This window comes from Herpailurus yagouaroundi, unplaced genomic scaffold (genome assembly GCF_014898765.1).
Source record: "Herpailurus yagouaroundi ecotype Mexico unplaced genomic scaffold, PumYag 29, whole genome shotgun sequence".
NCBI lineage: Eukaryota > Metazoa > Chordata > Mammalia > Carnivora > Felidae > Herpailurus > Herpailurus yagouaroundi.
In genome coordinates, this window is record NW_024412377.1 from 104329493 (window position 1) to 104346182 (window position 16690).

The following is a 16690-nucleotide window of genomic DNA, read 5'->3' on the forward strand; positions in this document are numbered from 1 at the left end:
TATTTTTAAATGTTATTTACTTCTCCAAAGAGCCAGGGAGGAAAGAAAGAGGAAGAGCAGTTTTGGGGGGGAAAGAATCCCTCAAATGAACCTGATATTTCCTGGGTTTTCTTTTCACTCTCATTTCCTGGTTTGCCTTTTCTGTTCTCAACCGCCTCTCTGATTGCTTGCTTTCCTTTTCAAAAACTCCTTTCTGTTTCTCTAATGCTTGTATTCAAATTTGAAGCTGTTTTTGCACACTTGGATAGAACTCTGCATAATTAACTTTTACTAATTTTTGCTCAACTCCTAATCAAATGATAACTAAAGTGTAATGTCATTTCTTAGCATATATACCTATACCTGCCAAATAGACTACTTTAGTCTGCATGATTTTTATGGGTCAAAAGCATGCCTTTAGATGGAGAAAATATGTCTGTGATGAGGATAAATTTTGGGGGTTGTTTCATACTCAAGGTTGAAGTTTTTAAACAGAATACATTTGAGGACATTAGATGTCTCCTTTATTCACAATATGCTTCCAAAGAGTCAAGATTTACTAAATTCTACCTCTCAGGATTTTAAAGTGAATGTGCACTCTCTACCACTTTTGTTGCCAAGGGAGCTCGCATCTGCCCCGGAAAACCTTCCCGTGGAGCGATGTCAGCAGAGATAAATGAATGAGAGTACATGCAGTTCTGTAATAATAGTGCAATTTGGCTAAAGGGTGACATCATCTTTTCACTGTTGTATCTGCCATTCTAAGTAGCAGTGAGTCCAGCTGAGCTAGAGAATGAATTACAGGGAGAGTGCACTGGCAAGGTGGGATTAAACATAAAAAATGGAATGGAAAATTAAATTTAAAAAGAAGGTAGCTTTGCATATATCCAGTCCACAATATATTTTTTCTTATGTATTGTTTTGATTTAATCACCACATCATAATTTGTCATCATTTTGGATTATGTGGAAAGATGCAAAGCCTCTTTCCTAATGGCTGTTTTGCTATATATACACATGGGTCCCACCAGAGTATAAATAGGGACGTTGGAATTGATTTTAGTCTTTAAAGGGCACATTTAAATGCTGGCAGATAAAATGCCTTTATCAGTTCAGTTCACTCACTGTGATTCCACATGCCTCACTGGTAACACTTGAGGGAGGGTTTGCTGGGTTTTATTTGGATGCCGAGAGAAGAATATCACCATCGTTCATGCTGATGAACCCTGGACACGGTTTGTTTCTGGGGAGGAGCAGTATGTGACTCTGTATTTGTTCTTTGAGGGCTGGATCAGTATTAACTCATTGCTTTTTTTTTTTTTTTTTTTTTTTTTAAGTAACAGCTTTATTGAGATAGAATTCACATACCAAAATACTGCTTTTGTTTGCTGATTTTTTATATTCCTGTCCTCTGATGTTCACAGGCATCAGATAAATTTCTGCAAAGGCACTGATAGTAGTTTTGAGGAATAAATATTGCAGATGGGTCAAATCAAAGAATCAAATTTCAAAGGTGGTTTAAGGAATCATGAAAAGGAGGGAAGAGCAGAAATGAAGGAAAGAGAATTCTAGAAGTAAAATGAGCAGTTGATTATTGAAAAGAAAATCTGCCATTTGAATAAAGACCAAAGAGCTTTCATTATTGGCTCCCCACTTGGCTGTGTCTTTTTTTGAGTAGCAAGTCCCACGATCAAGAAACCAGAAGGAAAGTGGACTTTAATTAGTAGTGATGACAATGTTCCAAACATCAACAGTGAATCTCCTAGGCAATTTCATTTCCAAAGCATGTTCGCATGTATCACAGGTAAATTTTTTTTCATGAACACCATTTTAACATAGGATTTTATTTGCAGAAGCTATTTTTGTGACCGAAAGAAAAAATGGCTCACTGAAACAGAACTTTGCTGATCTGGTTTCAGAGAATTCTATGAGATGAAACATTCCATGGAACTGAACACAGAATGGGCGTATCTGGTAATGAAAATGTTCTTTTGGTCCAGCATTATGTTTTATGCTTTAAAAGTGTTAGTATGCAAGGAACAGGGAGGAACAGGACAAGAGGAAGTAGGAAAATACTTTTTATTTGAATATGCTTTATATTTTCCAAAATACTCAGACCCACCAAAGCCTGGTAGCAAGTATTATCCTCATTTTACAGATGATAAACATGCTTCTAAGAAATATGTATTATGAGTGATAGAAAATCCATCTCAAACTGACCTAAGCAATAAAAGATATGTCTTTCTGTGTGTGTATGTGTGTGTGTGTGTGTTTTGGCTCAGAGAGTTGAAAAGTCCAGAGCAGGAACTAGCTTTCAGTGTGCCATGAAAGAGGTGTTCAGTTGATACCATCAGGGTCCAATTTCTCTAGACAACTTCCAATTCTGTTTTCCTAATATTCAGTTTTCTTCTAAGACAGGATTCTTTCCTCCTGAGGAGGCAAGATGGTTGTTAATAGCTCTAAAAAAAAAAAAAAAAAAAGTACCTCTTTCTCATAGTCCCAACAAAAGTCTAGTGATTGTGCCTCATTGCCTGTGATTAGGTCACATGTTCATCCCTGAATTTATCACTGTGGCCAGAAGGATGCAGTCCTCTGATTAGCTAGGCCAGAGACAGTAACTCCTGGACCAAATATATGTAAAAGGGTCAGCATGGCTTTCCACAGGAGAAGGAAGGCATTCCCCACAGTTTTATTGAGATATAATTGATAGCTAACATTGTGTAAGTTAAAATTACCTAATTTTATATCTCCAGTGTAGGCTGATTAAATGTTCCCCTGATACTGACATGATATATTTTCTTTTTTTTTTGCAACTGGATTCTAAACTTTTTGAGAGTAAGGGTTATATTTTGATAGTTTTTATGTCTTTACGCACAGTGTTTAGCATGCTTATTTGCCTTTAATCAAAATTCAGGAGATACTTGATTGAGTTATTGAGTTTTCCTGGTGAGATTATTAAATTAACTTGTAAAGTGTTATGGGAGCAGCTGGATACTGATTCCTTATTTATTGTGGTGAAAGAGGGGAGGGGAGGGTGGAGCATCCATTTTTATAAAGCTTTCTGGGTGATTCTCTCCCGAGAATTTAAAACTTTCCGTTAAGATTTCAGCATATGAATATCAGAGAGTAGGCTGACCGATGTAAAACTCTTCATTGAATCACAAACAGCCAAGGAAGTGATGTTGAAGTCAAGGCCCATTAGAAATCTCTTGGAAGCGAAGACATACAACTATAAAAACTCAAAAAGTACAAAATCAACATGAATTAAAATGGAAGAGAAAGACTTTGTTTAACTTGTTCTGTTTCAGTAGCCTATTGCTACATAGCGAATTGCTCCAAAAAGAGAGTGGCTTAAAACAACAATCTATTATTTCTCATTATATGAGTTGTCTGGGCTAAGCCTGCTGGTTTTTCAGCAACATATGGGTGTAACTGCAGTCACTCATGGCGCTACATTCAGCTGAGAGCTTGGCTGGGGCCTGAACACCCGAGAAGGCCTCTTACTGTCAAAAGTTTCTCTCCTTGGGATGTCTCATCATCCGGTAGACCAGCCCTCAATTCTTTGTAGTAGGATGGTTGACTTCCAAGAGGAAGCAGAAGCTGCCACTTCTCTCAACTGGGCTCAGAAGTGACAGGACATCACTGCCGCTACATCTATTGGACAAGACAAGTGACAGGGCTGGTCCAGATTCTAGAGTAAAGGAAGGAAAGTAGACTCCATTTCTCAATGTTAGGAGTGTGCAGAAAGAGGGGAGGAATTGTTGGTGGCCACATTTGGGTATTTTTTGCCATACTTACATCTGGCACATATAGTAAGAAGTGGCTATGCCTTTGGGCCATCTAAACTCAAGCCTAAAAACAATTACAGGATCCATGAAATGGAATACCATTTAGCTATAAAGAGGTATGAAATACAGAACCATTCTACAACATGGATGTACTGAGAAACATCATGCTGAATGAAAGAAGCGAGACACAAAAGACTATGTATTATACGATTTCATTTGCATGAAATGTCCAGAAAAGGCAACTAGAAGGAAACAAAAAGTAGATTCGTAGGTTGCTGGAGGTAGGAATGGGGATTAATTGTAAATGGGCATGAGAAATCTTACCAAGGTGATCAAAATGCTCTAAAGCTAGAGTATGGTTATGGTTACACAATTCAGTAAATTTACTAAAAATCATTGAATTGTACACGCAGGAGGAGTGAATCTCATGGTGTATAAGTGATATTTTGATGAAATTGTTAAGAAAATACAGCATGGTGGCCCTTAATTCAAGAGACATATTCCTGGAGGGCTTTGCATAATTAAAATCTTTGTAAGCGAAGGCTAATTTTCCCACAGGAATAAGTATAAAGCGGAGGGGATGCACTCTCAAAGTGTAAAACCCTACACCTGTTTTGGCCTCTTTTTGCTTGAAGTGCTTTTGTTTTCTTAGCCTTACATCTCTCACATAATACACTTTCCTAATTTAACAATAAGGTATTTTGAGGTTGGTATCTGGACTTCTGTAGCTTTTTGAACTGGACTAACTTCCAGTCCAAAGAGACTGATTTTCCAGTGAGTTTTTCAGTCATTGGGCCATCACTTAAGTAAACACTTGCATGACACTGTTAAAGACTATTCAAAAGATTTTAATCCCTTTTTAAAAATTTTTAAATTTTTACATTTATTTATTTTTGAGAGACAGAGAGAGACAGAGCTCAAGTGGGGGAGGAGAAGAGAGAGAGGGAGACACAGAATCTGAAGCAGGCTCCAGGCTCTCAGATGTCAGCACAGAGCTCAATGTAGGGCTCGAACCCACGAACCATGAGATCATGACCTGAGCTGAAGTCGGATGCCCAACCAACTGAGCCACCAGGCATCCCTTTAATTCTTTTTCTAAAAGTTTATTTTTGAGAGAGAGAGAGAGAGAGAGAGAGAGAGAGAGAGAGAGAGAGAGAATGCATGACTGGGGGAGGAGTGGAGAGAGATGGGGACACAGGATCTGAAGTGGGCTCTGCACTGACAGCCTGATATGGGGCTCGAACTCATGAACTGAACCATGAGATGCATAGCTCACTGAGCAACCCAAGTGCTCCAAAAGATTTTAATTCTTAGCAACTGTCAAACTTAAAATGAGAGCACAGGGGTGCCTGGGTGGCTCAATCAGTTAAACTTCCGACTCTTGACTTCAGCTCGGGTCATGATCTCCTAGTTCATGGGGTCAAGCCCTGAATAGGGCTCTGCACTGACAGTGCAGAGCCTGCTTGGGATTCTCTCTCTCTCCCTCTCTCTCTGCCTCTCTCCTGGTTGTGCTCTCTCTCAAAATAAATAAATAAACTTAAAAAAAAATAAAGTGAGAGCATATTAGCTATTCAAACCATTGGTCAAGTTTGGATGTCCATATGTAACAGTTTCTGCTGATCAAGGATTACAGGTATTTCTTTTTTAATTTTTTTTTCTGTGAAGATTTATTTACTTATTTATTTATTTAACATCCAAGTTAGTTAGCATATAGTGCAGCAATGATTTCAGGAGGAGATTCCTTAATGCTCTTTACCCATTTAGACCATCCCCCCTCCCACAACCCCTCCAGCAACCCTCTTTTTGTTCTCTATATTTAAGAGTCTCTTATGTTTTGTCCCCCTCCCTGTTTTTATGTTATTTTTGCTTCCCTTCCCTAATATGTTTTGTATCTTAAAGTCCTCATAAGAGTGAAGTAATGTGATATTTATTTTTCTCTGACTAATTTCGCTTTGCATAATACCCTCTAGTTCCATCCACATAGTTGCAAATGGCAAGATTTCATTCTTTTTTGATTGCCAAGCAATACTCCATTGTATATATATATAACACATCTTTTTTATCCATTCATCTGTTGATAGACATTTGGGCTCTTTCCATACTTTGGCTATTGTTGATAGTGCTGCTATAAACTTTGGGGTGCATGTGCCCCTTTGAAACAGCATACCTGTATCCCCTGGGTAATACCTAGTAGTGCAATTGCTGGGTTTTAGGGCATTTCTATTTTTAATTTTTTGAGGAACCTCCCTACTGTTTTCCAGAGTGGCTGCACCAGTTTGCATTCCTACTAGCAGTGCAAAAAGAGACCGTCCTTCTCTGCATACTCTCCAACATCTGTTGTTGCCTGAGTTGTTAATGTTAGCCATTCTGACAGGTGTGAGGTGATATCTCATTGTGGTTTGATTTGTATTTCCCTGATGATGAGTGATGTTGAGCATCTTTTCATGTGTCAGTTTGCCATCTGGATGTCTTCTTTGAAGAAGTGCCTGTTCATGTCTTTTTGCCCATTTCTTCATTGGATTATTTGTTTTTTTGGGCATGGATTTTGATAGGTTCTTTATAGATTTTGGATACTAACCCTTTATCTGATATGTCATTTGCAAATATCTTCTCCCATTCTGTTGGTTGCCTTTTAGTTTTGCTATAAGATTGTTTCCTTCACTGTGCAGAAGCTTTTTATTTTGATGAGGTCCCAATAGTTCATTTTTGCTTTTGTTTCCTTTGCCTCCAGAGACATATTGAGTAAAAAGTTGCTGTGGCCAAGCTCAAAGAGGTTTTTGCCTGCTTTCTCCTCGAGGATTTTGATGGCTACCTGTCTTCCGTTTAGGTCTTTCATCCATTTTGAGTTTATTTTTGTGTATGGCATGAGAAAGTGGTCCAAGTTCATTTTTCTGCCTGTCACTGTCCAGTTTTCCCAGCACCATTTGCTGAAGAGACTGTCTTTATTCCATTGGATATTCTTTCCTGGTTTGTCAAAGATTAGTTTGTCATACTTTTGTGGGTCCATTTCTGGGTTCTCCATTCTGTTCCATTGATCTGAGTGTCTGTTTTTGTGCCATGCAGGTATTTCTGTTAACCAGTTAAAGGGACACCTTCCTATGGCATTAACCAACACATAGTTTGCAAGTCAGTCAGCCTGCCCTTCTTGAAATTTTGCAAGCTTTGACAAAGTTTATATTTAAGGAGATTTCATATTGTTAAAATTTTGCTCACAAAGTGAGATCTTATTATTATTTGTATATTACACTATTTGAAATAATTCAAATTCACATGAGATGCAAATACATTATATTATAGAGTTGGTGATGGTGAGAACTTACCAGCCTGGCTTTCCCCTCCCTACCTTGTTATTGCAATGGAAAAACCTCAACATTCAGCATGTGCATTCCAGATGGCTCATGAGCCCTTAGTATTTGCTTCTATTCAATTTGTAAGGGGTTTGTGTTCCATGAATTTGCATTAAGTTTCAGGTTAGATTCAATAATCCTAAATACCAAATGAAATTCTGTCTGATCCATTCAGCCTCTGAATCTTGTCGGAAACTCCAAAATTGGCTTGGGTTTTCTTCAAGGATTTATGAATCTGGGCTGAATTTGAGGTTCATAAAAGGATTCAGTCAGAGTTGCTTTAGTCTGGAATTTCAAAAGAAGTGTTTTGCCCATTTCTTTCAGTATGCATCAAACAAGTTGTCAATGTCTGCTGGATTTATGTCCCACTCTTCCTAAATAGACTACCCATTTGGGGATTTCATTTCTTCATCAATGTTATGGGTTGAATTGTGTCACATTTACCTGTTGAAGTCCTGACCTCCAGGACCTCAGAATGTGACCTTATTTGGAGATAGGGTTTCATAGAGGTAATCAAGTTAAAATGAGTTCTTTAGGGTGGGTATTAATCCAATATGGCTGGCGTCCTCATGAAAAGGGGGAATTTGGATACAGAGACAGGCACATAGGGAGAGCAGATGTGAATATTAAGGCAGAGATCAGGTTGGTGTGCCTATAAGCCAAGGAACACCAAACATTGCCTGCAGACTACCAGAAGCCAGCGGAGAGGACTGGAACAGATTCTTCTTCACAGTAGGTGGAAGGAACCAACCCTGCTGATGATAAACTTCTGTTGTTTCAGTCACTCCGTATACAGTACTCGGTTATAACAGCCCTAGCAAGTGAATAGAATTGGTAAAATAAGAAGATAGACAAACGGCATTTGTTTTGGACTTTGACCAAATCCCTCCAGAGCATTATGTCAGTTGATTTTCAGTTGAAAATTCAAAAAGGTAGGCATCCGATTCATTATATGCACAAGGAAATGAAGGCTGAGTGGCTTGGCCAAGATCACACAGCTCATTTCCTTAGCTAACACTGGGACAGAGATGTCTTCATTCCTAGTTCAGTCCTCCAGTGCTTGTTAGTGGCAGGGTTTGGGAATTAAAGGCAGGATTAATGGAGATGATCTTCATCTACAATATTAGGAGTGAATGAGATAATTCAAAGAGCTAATGTTTGTTATTCTCTATGTGTCAGGCACTATTTAAGTCTTCCCCTAATTAACTCAACTCATTTACTTCTCATAACAACTCTATGAAATAAGTGTTGTTATTATTACTCCCATTTCTTAGGAAAGAAAAGTGAGACACGGAGAGATTGTGTAATGAAGGAAATGTTTCCAGTCATGTGAAAGAGTTCCTAGGAGGGGAGTGGAAATTTGCCCCATTTCTTTCTCTGATGATTTTAGTTTAATATATTTTTATCTATATATCATATATCAAGCATATATCAAGTCATATATCCACATCATGTATCAATTGTGAAAAAAAAGAGACTTTACCAAATATCAGGTTGATTATTTTAATTTTTCCAGAGTTCCCTTCTAGACTTTTTTTCCATTTGCATAAGGAATCTTTATATAGGGTAATCATAACATGTATAAAAATTGGTATTCTGCTTTCTTTCCGTTTAATATCATACTGGAAGCCTTTTCCTATTTTAATGCAGTATGTATCTGCTGTGATCATTTTAATGAATATTTCAGAAATTCCCTGTTAAGCTAAAGAGGCTCTTCTTTTTTGGAAGAACTAAAGAATAACATGATTAAGTTAAGGAAAAGGTCAACACACAATTTGAACAGGTTACCTACAATTTTACGTTTCTGTGCTTTGGTGCTTGATTAATTGCAAAAACCAATGATGTTTGTTAAAAGCTATTCCAGTGGCTATTGCTGCTTAATTTATTATCCCAAACTTACTATAAAACAGAAGCCATTTTATTACATTCATGGGTATTGTGGGTCCAGAATTGAGAAAGAATATAATCAGCACCATGGACACAGCTTATTCTGCTCCATGATGTCTGGGGCTTTAGCTGGAAACATTTGGAGAATAGGGGTCAACTTGATGATGGTCTGAAATCATCCAAGGGCTTTTTCACTCTTGTGTCTACAGGTTGATGTTCACTGTTGGCTGAGATCTTGTCTGGAAACTCGGCTGGAACATCTCGAGCTGTCTTCTTTGTACTTGGACTTTCCCATGGTGTGGTAGCTGGGTTCCAAAAGCAAGCATTTCAACAGAACCAGGCAGAAGCTGTGAACTTCCTGTGAACTAGTTTTGAAAGTACATAGTGTCACTTCCACCGTTAGTCATAAGCCCTCCCACATTCAAGAAGGGAACCTAGATTTCCGTATCTTTTTAAAAAAGATTTTATTTTTAAGTGATCTTTCCACCCAACGTGGGGCTGGAACTCACAATCCTGAGATCAAGAGTCACATGCTCCTCCAATTGAGCCAGCCAGGCACACCTAGATTTCCATATCTTGATGTGAGGAGAGTTAACATCACATCGAGGGCATGTAGGATGTGAGTTATTGTTGTGGCTAGTTTTGAAAAATGAGACCTGCAACAAGGTCCATGAAGTAAAACTATTTATTTGTGATGTGTGTTTGCTTTTATAGCTCTTGTGAATAAATACACTTATTTATTGTGAATAAATACACCTCTCTTTTCTCTAACCTAGATTGAAAAAGTGTGACTCACTTGGTATATTTTACCCCTAATGAATAGCTGCTGAAAAAATGAACTAATCCTGGTTTCACCACCAAGTTTGTGACCTTGGACATGGGACCTCTGTCTCTCTCTCTCTCTTTTTTTAAATTCCAGTATACTTAACATACAGGGTTGCATTAGTTTCAGATGTACAGTATAGTGATTCAACAATTCTGTACATTACTCAGTGGTCACCAAGTTAAGTCTACACTTAATCACCTTCACCTATTTCACTCATCCCCCCAGCCACCTCCCCTCTGACAAGTGACCTCTCTTGACTTCAGTTTCCTTATCTGTTATAACTGAACATATTTCATTGGGCAGTTGTAAAGGTTAAGTACATTGATGCCAGTAAAGCATAATTAGTGTGATACCTGGTTTATAGTGAGTGTTCCATAAACAAACAATAACTGTTACCGTTGTCATCATTGTGGACAAGGTATGGGTGGCTTATGTAATTTTTTTCTGCAGCACATACAAGAGGTGTTCTGACCTAGGGCTTTGATTAAAAAAAAATCTTGATATCACACTGTTCTAAAATTTCAAACAACCTTAAAGGAAGATGTGGGATAATAAAAATCTGATTTAAAAAGGTAGTAGAATGAATTTAACTGGAACTTGAAGAATAGTGTGTTGAATTGGTGGCCTGAGGTTCTCGGAAAAACCCAAATAGAAAGAAGTCCAGGAAATTTTCAGTTGAGGAAATGGGGCCTTTGAAGAGTTTATTTTATTTTATTTTATTTTATTTTATTTTATTTTATTTTATTATTATTATTTTTTTTAAGAGTTGATTTGATATTGGAAATCCCCAGTGGTATCACCTGGGACCCGCATTTCTGTTCCTCTACCTCCCACCTCTTGGAGATTCAAGTCACCTTGGCTCAGGCCCATCCAGCAACTTTCCTGTAACTCTCTGGGTCCTTGTTGTTATAAGGCTGGGCTCCCCAGTCTTCACTCATTGTCTTAACAGGGCCATCTGTATTTTACCTTCTACATTCTCTTGGAGACAAACATTGCCTTTTCCAGCTTTTACAAGAAATTAAGTCCCATAGATGACATTTATCATGATTTTTATAGGTCTATTAAAGACTGAGGCTGTGGGGGGATATTTTCACATTGTAGAGCATTTAAAAGCCTGGTCTCTCTTGCCCCCACCTCACCCCTCATTGTTTGCCTCTTGTAAGTGTGAACTCCAGATATCAGACCCTCCCAGACTTGATTTGTCCCCTAGGAGGCACAGTCCACTTGACCAGCTAGAGAGAATAAGTAATGGGAAAAAATTCAAACCAAGAGAGCATTGGAGAGAATCAAAACAACATCTTCACATACATGAAGTTTAATGCTGTTTTTAACCATGTTTTATACATACACATCATCTCATTTCATCCTGCGACCAGGACTATGAAATGAATACTATTATTATACCCCCCCCCCCATTTTACAGATGAAGGGGCTGAGGCACAAAGAAGTAAAGTAGACAAAGTTACCTGAAGGCATGATGTTTAACTGCAGAACCTTCACCTTTCACTATTACTCTGTTCTCTGTTATTGTTTACTCTGTATAATCTTTCCTCCTACTGGGCTAAGAATTTTTCAGGCATGAAAAATTTTTTAATGTTTACTTATTTATTTATTTTTGATAAATATTTATTTATTTTTCAGGGAGAGAGAGGGAGAGAGAGAGCGCAGGGGAGGGGCAGAGAGAGAGGATCCCAAGCAGGTTCCAAGTTGTCAGCGCAGATAGCGGGGCTCGAACTCGCAAACCGGGAGATCATGACTTAAGCCAAAGTCAGATGTTCACCTGACTGAGCCACCCAGGCACCCCTAATGTTTATTTATTTTTGAGAAAGAGTGTGAGTGGGGGAGGGGCAGAGAGAGAGGGGAACAGAGGATTCGAAGTCAGCTCCGTGCTAACAGTAGTCAGCCCACTCTGGGGCTCGTACTCATGAACTCACAAACGACAAGATCATGACCTGAGCTGAAGTCAGACGCTCAACTGACTAGCCACTCAGGTGTCCCAGATGCGAATGGTTTTAACAAAGGGTTGCATGTCCTATATGATCTTCAGGACTCTTTTTCACTTTTTAGGGGGAGGTGTGTATGATCCCCTTTGCTGATAAATTGGTGCTTTTCCGATTTTGTCTTTTCAAAGTGCTTTTTCTATACTTACGGAAAACATTTTAATAGAGAAATCACCAATGTGTAAGAGTTATAAATGAATCAATATACCATAAAAGATGTTCATTAGGAAGATAAGGCCTCTTTAGTTTTTTGGTAATTATTTTATGATATTTCTGATTAATGATTTCATTTGGCCTATTTCAGTGTTCAGTGGTCTTCATTTGTTAGTGTTGATTATAGGATTCCATGCCTCGTTGGAATATGACTCTTTTTGACCAACAAATGTGAATTAAAATCAATAGAAATGTCATTAGCATCCCAATATCATGAAAGATAATATAACCATTTCTCATGCATTTAGTTTATTAAAATTTGCTAAAGTGTGAAATATGTAGGACAAGTAATGATGTTTTAATCTTTCACCAAGGTAACAATTGAAAGCTGATTGATTCCATTCAGTAATTATAAAATCAGAATGATGGAAGATTGTAATCAAGTAGGATTCATTCTCCTACTTTGTCACTCCTCCGTGCAAGATAAAATTCTCATTTGCATCATCTCTTTTATCTGAAAAGAAATCAAACTTCTGTTTGGTTCACTAAATCTAAGAGATAGATAATAGGCTTTCCTGGTTCTCGAGGGGATGGTGAGGCAGCCCCTGCCTACTAATAGAGAAGAGGGGACAGTCTTTCCTTAAGACTAGATGGTCTGTGTGGGAAGGACCAAGTCTGCTGGGATCTAAACATTGAAACTATAACATTCCTCCAGCTTTGGCATGACCTATGGAGTGAGGTAGGGGCTTGTCTATTATGGTCTTGCTCTTCCTGGCTACCTAAAGACATCCTTGGGTGGATGTAGCTGACCAAATATTATAGGCTCTCAGTCAATTCAGTTGGCTTGTAGGGTGCTGGGGGGATCTTTCTTTGTTTTAAAAAATCTGGCAAGAATCCTAATTTTCTTGTTTTTGAAGATATGGGAGAATTGCCATCACCCCATGGGTATACGGTTGTTAGGTTGGGTATAAAGAGTGGGGAAGAGAAGCGCAGAAGGGTCATAAAAAGGGAAGCAATTGAGTCCATGCTGCCAAACCTAAAACTTAGAAATCCAAACCCTGGAAGAGAAAGTGACAAGAAAAATTGGCAGGTGGCAATTTAATGGCTCATATCCATTATCTCATGGGTTTGGTTGGTGGCTTTGAAGTGGAGGTTGGAGAGTAGGCTGTTCCTAGCTGTCATTGTTACATAAAACAGAACATGCCATCGGCTAACTTGGGAACATTGAACTCTTACTGGGAAAATAGAAATTCCTCAGGGAAGTCTTTCTTCACTGTACATGATTCCTTCTTGCCTTCCATTAGATCAAGGCCACTGATCTATATGCTGTCAAAGAACCCTGTGCTTTTCTTTCAGAGTATTTAAAAAAAATTTTTTTTCAATGTTTATTTATTTTTGGGACAGAGAGAGACAGAGCATGAACAGGGGAGAGGCAGAGAGAGAGGGAGACACAGAATCTGAAACAGGCTCCAGGCTCTGAGCCATCAGCCCAGAGCCTGACACGGGGCTCGAACTCACGAACCGCGAGACCGTGACCCGGCTGAAGTCGGACGCTTAACCGACTGTGCCACCCAGGCGCCCCACTTTCAGAGTATTTTTTACATGATCATGTTTGTGGGATTATTTGATCAATACCTGTCTCCCCACCATTAGATTGAAAGCTTTGTGAGGGTAGGGACTGAGTGCATGTGTGCTTTTTCTTCACCATTGTTCTTTGAATGTGGTTGAATCAATATTCCAGGCAACCCTGCCCAAAGTCTCTATTCTCTCTCAAGGATCCCCACCTGCAGAAGAACTCGCATGCCTTGTTACAAAGTGATTTTCCTTGTTGACTCAAAAAGCTGTCTGTCTATCTCTTGGACCTTCTGGTTCCTACTCTACTAGCCATACTTATTAATCATCTATAGGACTTGATTGTATATATTTTAGAAATGACTTTATAACACATCACACAAGTTAATCAGGAAATATTTCCACTCTCAAAGCCTCCTTTCTGGAGGCTCCAAAGACTCTAATGTAGTTGAGGATGTAGAAACTGTGACTTCCATGGCTCAGGAGAAAACATTTGTTACAAGAATATCTACTTTTATTGTTTTGTTACAGTTACTGACCTTCCAACAGATTTTCTGTGGGCAGTAGAGCATTGTGAAAAGATTGTTATTTTTGGAGCCAGACAGACCTGAATCCGAATCCCAGCTCTAACAGTTACAGCTATGAAGCTTCTCATCTGTAAATTTGGGGAAACAGTGCTTATTGTGCATGGTTGTCCTGTGGATTAGAGATAGTATATTTTAGTGCCTGATATAGTGACTGATCTATTTTAAGGACTGAATATATGGTAGGTTATAGGGGGGATTATTATCGCCAAATTTCAGAAAATGAAAAAAGGCCATAGAAACAAAATAATTCTCTTGAAAAATCCACAACAAGGGTGCCTGGGTGGCTCAGTCATTTGACCATCTGACTTTGGCTCAGGTCATGATCTCACGGTTCATGAGTTTGAGCCCCTCGTCGAGCTCTGTGCTGACAGCTCAGAGCCTGGAGTCTGCTTCGGATTCTGTGTCTCCCTCTCTCTGTGTCCCTCCCCGACTCACACTCTGTCTCTCTCTCTCTCTCTGAAAAATAAACATTAATAAAAAGCCTTTAAAATAAATAAAAATCCACAACAAACTGTGTGATAGTGCTTAGGAGAATATAGCTCTTTTAAACTCGGTAGAGAGACCGACTCTTCAGAATACTGGAGAAAACTTAAGATTCAGGAACATATGGGCATTGACTCTACTTTCTCCACTACCCAAGATATGGTTTTGTTGATGAATAGATCACAGAACTACAAGGACTTGGCATTGGAATGCATTCCCTTAGATGGAAGTACTAGACTATTAGTGTGAGTTCTGAAATGGCAACATAAACCCAAGTTTAAAAGCTTGGCAGAAAATTGGGTGGTGTTCTCACCCTTGCTAGGACCCTTGCTTGCCTGGGGGAATGTCTATACAAGCTGTAAGCTCTAGATGGGAAGGAGAAAAGCTGGACCCAAATACACAGCATCTATTGCTGTTGTGCATGGAACTTCTCCTTAAGAATTCTTGGCTAAAAAAACCGGGAATGTAAAGCACGTGTGTCAGAGGTGTTTGTGGCCACTCTGAGCCTTTTGGAAACACCGCAATCCCTCAGCCCAGTGGTTCTCACCTGGCCTCACATTAGATTGCCTGGGGAGTGGTTAAGAAAAAAAAAAAGAGACTTGGATCTCCTCACCAGACCAATTAAATGAAAATTTTTAGGAAAGAGGCCCATACATTCATATTAAAAAAAAACCAAAAAACAAAAAACCTCTCTACATGATTTAATGCCCCAGAGTTGAAGATCACTGCTGGCCCAAACTTCTCAATACTAATCACACTATAAAATCTCATATCCTTACATGTAGAGCAGCAACAAATAGAAGGGTGAATACAACATGAAGAGAGTATATATTTGCTTTGGAGGGCATTGATCTGGGAAATAGGTCTTTCATTAATATGACCTGGGAAAGAGACCTCATTGTCTTTTCAACCATTAAAACCCCACAGGAGGGGAGATGATGGGTTCTGGGAATGGCATGTTAAGATGTGTCATTTTAAATGCTGAGTTTTTAGGAAATGCTCTTCTTAGAGCACCTCCCTTGGGCCTGATGGTTTGGCAGCTTTACATCCAGCACTTAGCTGCCCAGCCCCCTGGGATCCCCCCTCTCTGATCTCAGAATGCTGAAGATGGCTATACTGGCAAAGGCAGCATTTACGTCTAGTTCCTACAGTGAGCTGCTTGACTGCCATCCCATATCGGTAAGGACCCTGCCAGGTAGGCACCCATATAGCATGAGAGTTAACTGAGTGGGTGGCACCTGCAGAGGATCATGACAGTGTGTAGAACCAGAAGGACTCAAGAGATGTGTCGGGTCACTCCTCTCAGGGGGGAGGTTGAGGGCCCGAGAGGTGACAGGTTAGGCAGTGAATTACGGAGCAGCTGGGTGTGAATTACAGAGTGCTGATCCTCATATGGAGGTTAGGGCTTTTCCTCTCTTATATCAGTCTCTCTGTCTTCTCACCATTTTCTTGGCTTTCTCTCTCTATTCTTCCTTTTTTTTTTTTTTTTTCCTAGTCCCGCTCTGACTCCATCTGTATTAGGATTTTCCAGGGAACGGAACCTATGGTATATGCATATATCTAAAGAAGTTTATTATAAGGTATTCGGTCACATGGTATGGAGGCTGAGAAGACTCATGATCCTGCCATCTGCAAGCCGGAGGAACAGGAGAATTAAGGGTGTAGTTTGAAGCTCTGAGGGCTGGAGATTCCAGTCTGGGTCCAAAGGCCTGAAAAGCAGGAGTGCTAAAGGCAGAGGAGATGATCCACTTCCATCAGTCAGGCAGAGAGGAGTCAGCCTTTCTCTGCCATTTGGTTCTACCTATGCCCTCAAAGGATTGGATGAGGCCCACCCACACTGGGGAGGGCAGTCTGCTTTATTCAGTCCACTAATTCACATGCTGATGTCTTTTTGAAACACCTTCACAGACAGACCCAGAAATAATGTCTAACCAGATATCTGGACATCCCATGACCCAGTCAAGTTGACACATGAAATTAATCATCACATCATCTTCTCCTGTTTCCCTCATTTTTCTTTTTGATTTTGTCGTCTTAGGTCTTACATCTTTAATTTATTTTATTTTCTT

The 16690-nt window shown here is 39.3% G+C and overlaps 2 long non-coding RNA genes across 2 annotated transcripts in view; both read left to right on the forward strand.

Annotated features, from left to right (window-relative positions):
- LOC121014949 (uncharacterized) overlaps nucleotides 1–16690 on the forward strand; it is a 115417-nt gene that overhangs the window by 36590 nt on the left and 62137 nt on the right. The gene's annotated exons all lie outside the window — the stretch shown is intronic.
- The window catches only part of LOC121014958 (uncharacterized), a 56301-nt gene that overhangs the window by 15136 nt on the left and 24475 nt on the right, over nucleotides 1–16690 (forward strand). The window contains exon 2 of the long non-coding RNA XR_005783535.1: nucleotides 1832–1952. This is a non-coding gene — a long non-coding RNA (uncharacterized LOC121014958). The remainder of the gene's footprint in view (nucleotides 1–1831; nucleotides 1953–16690) is intronic.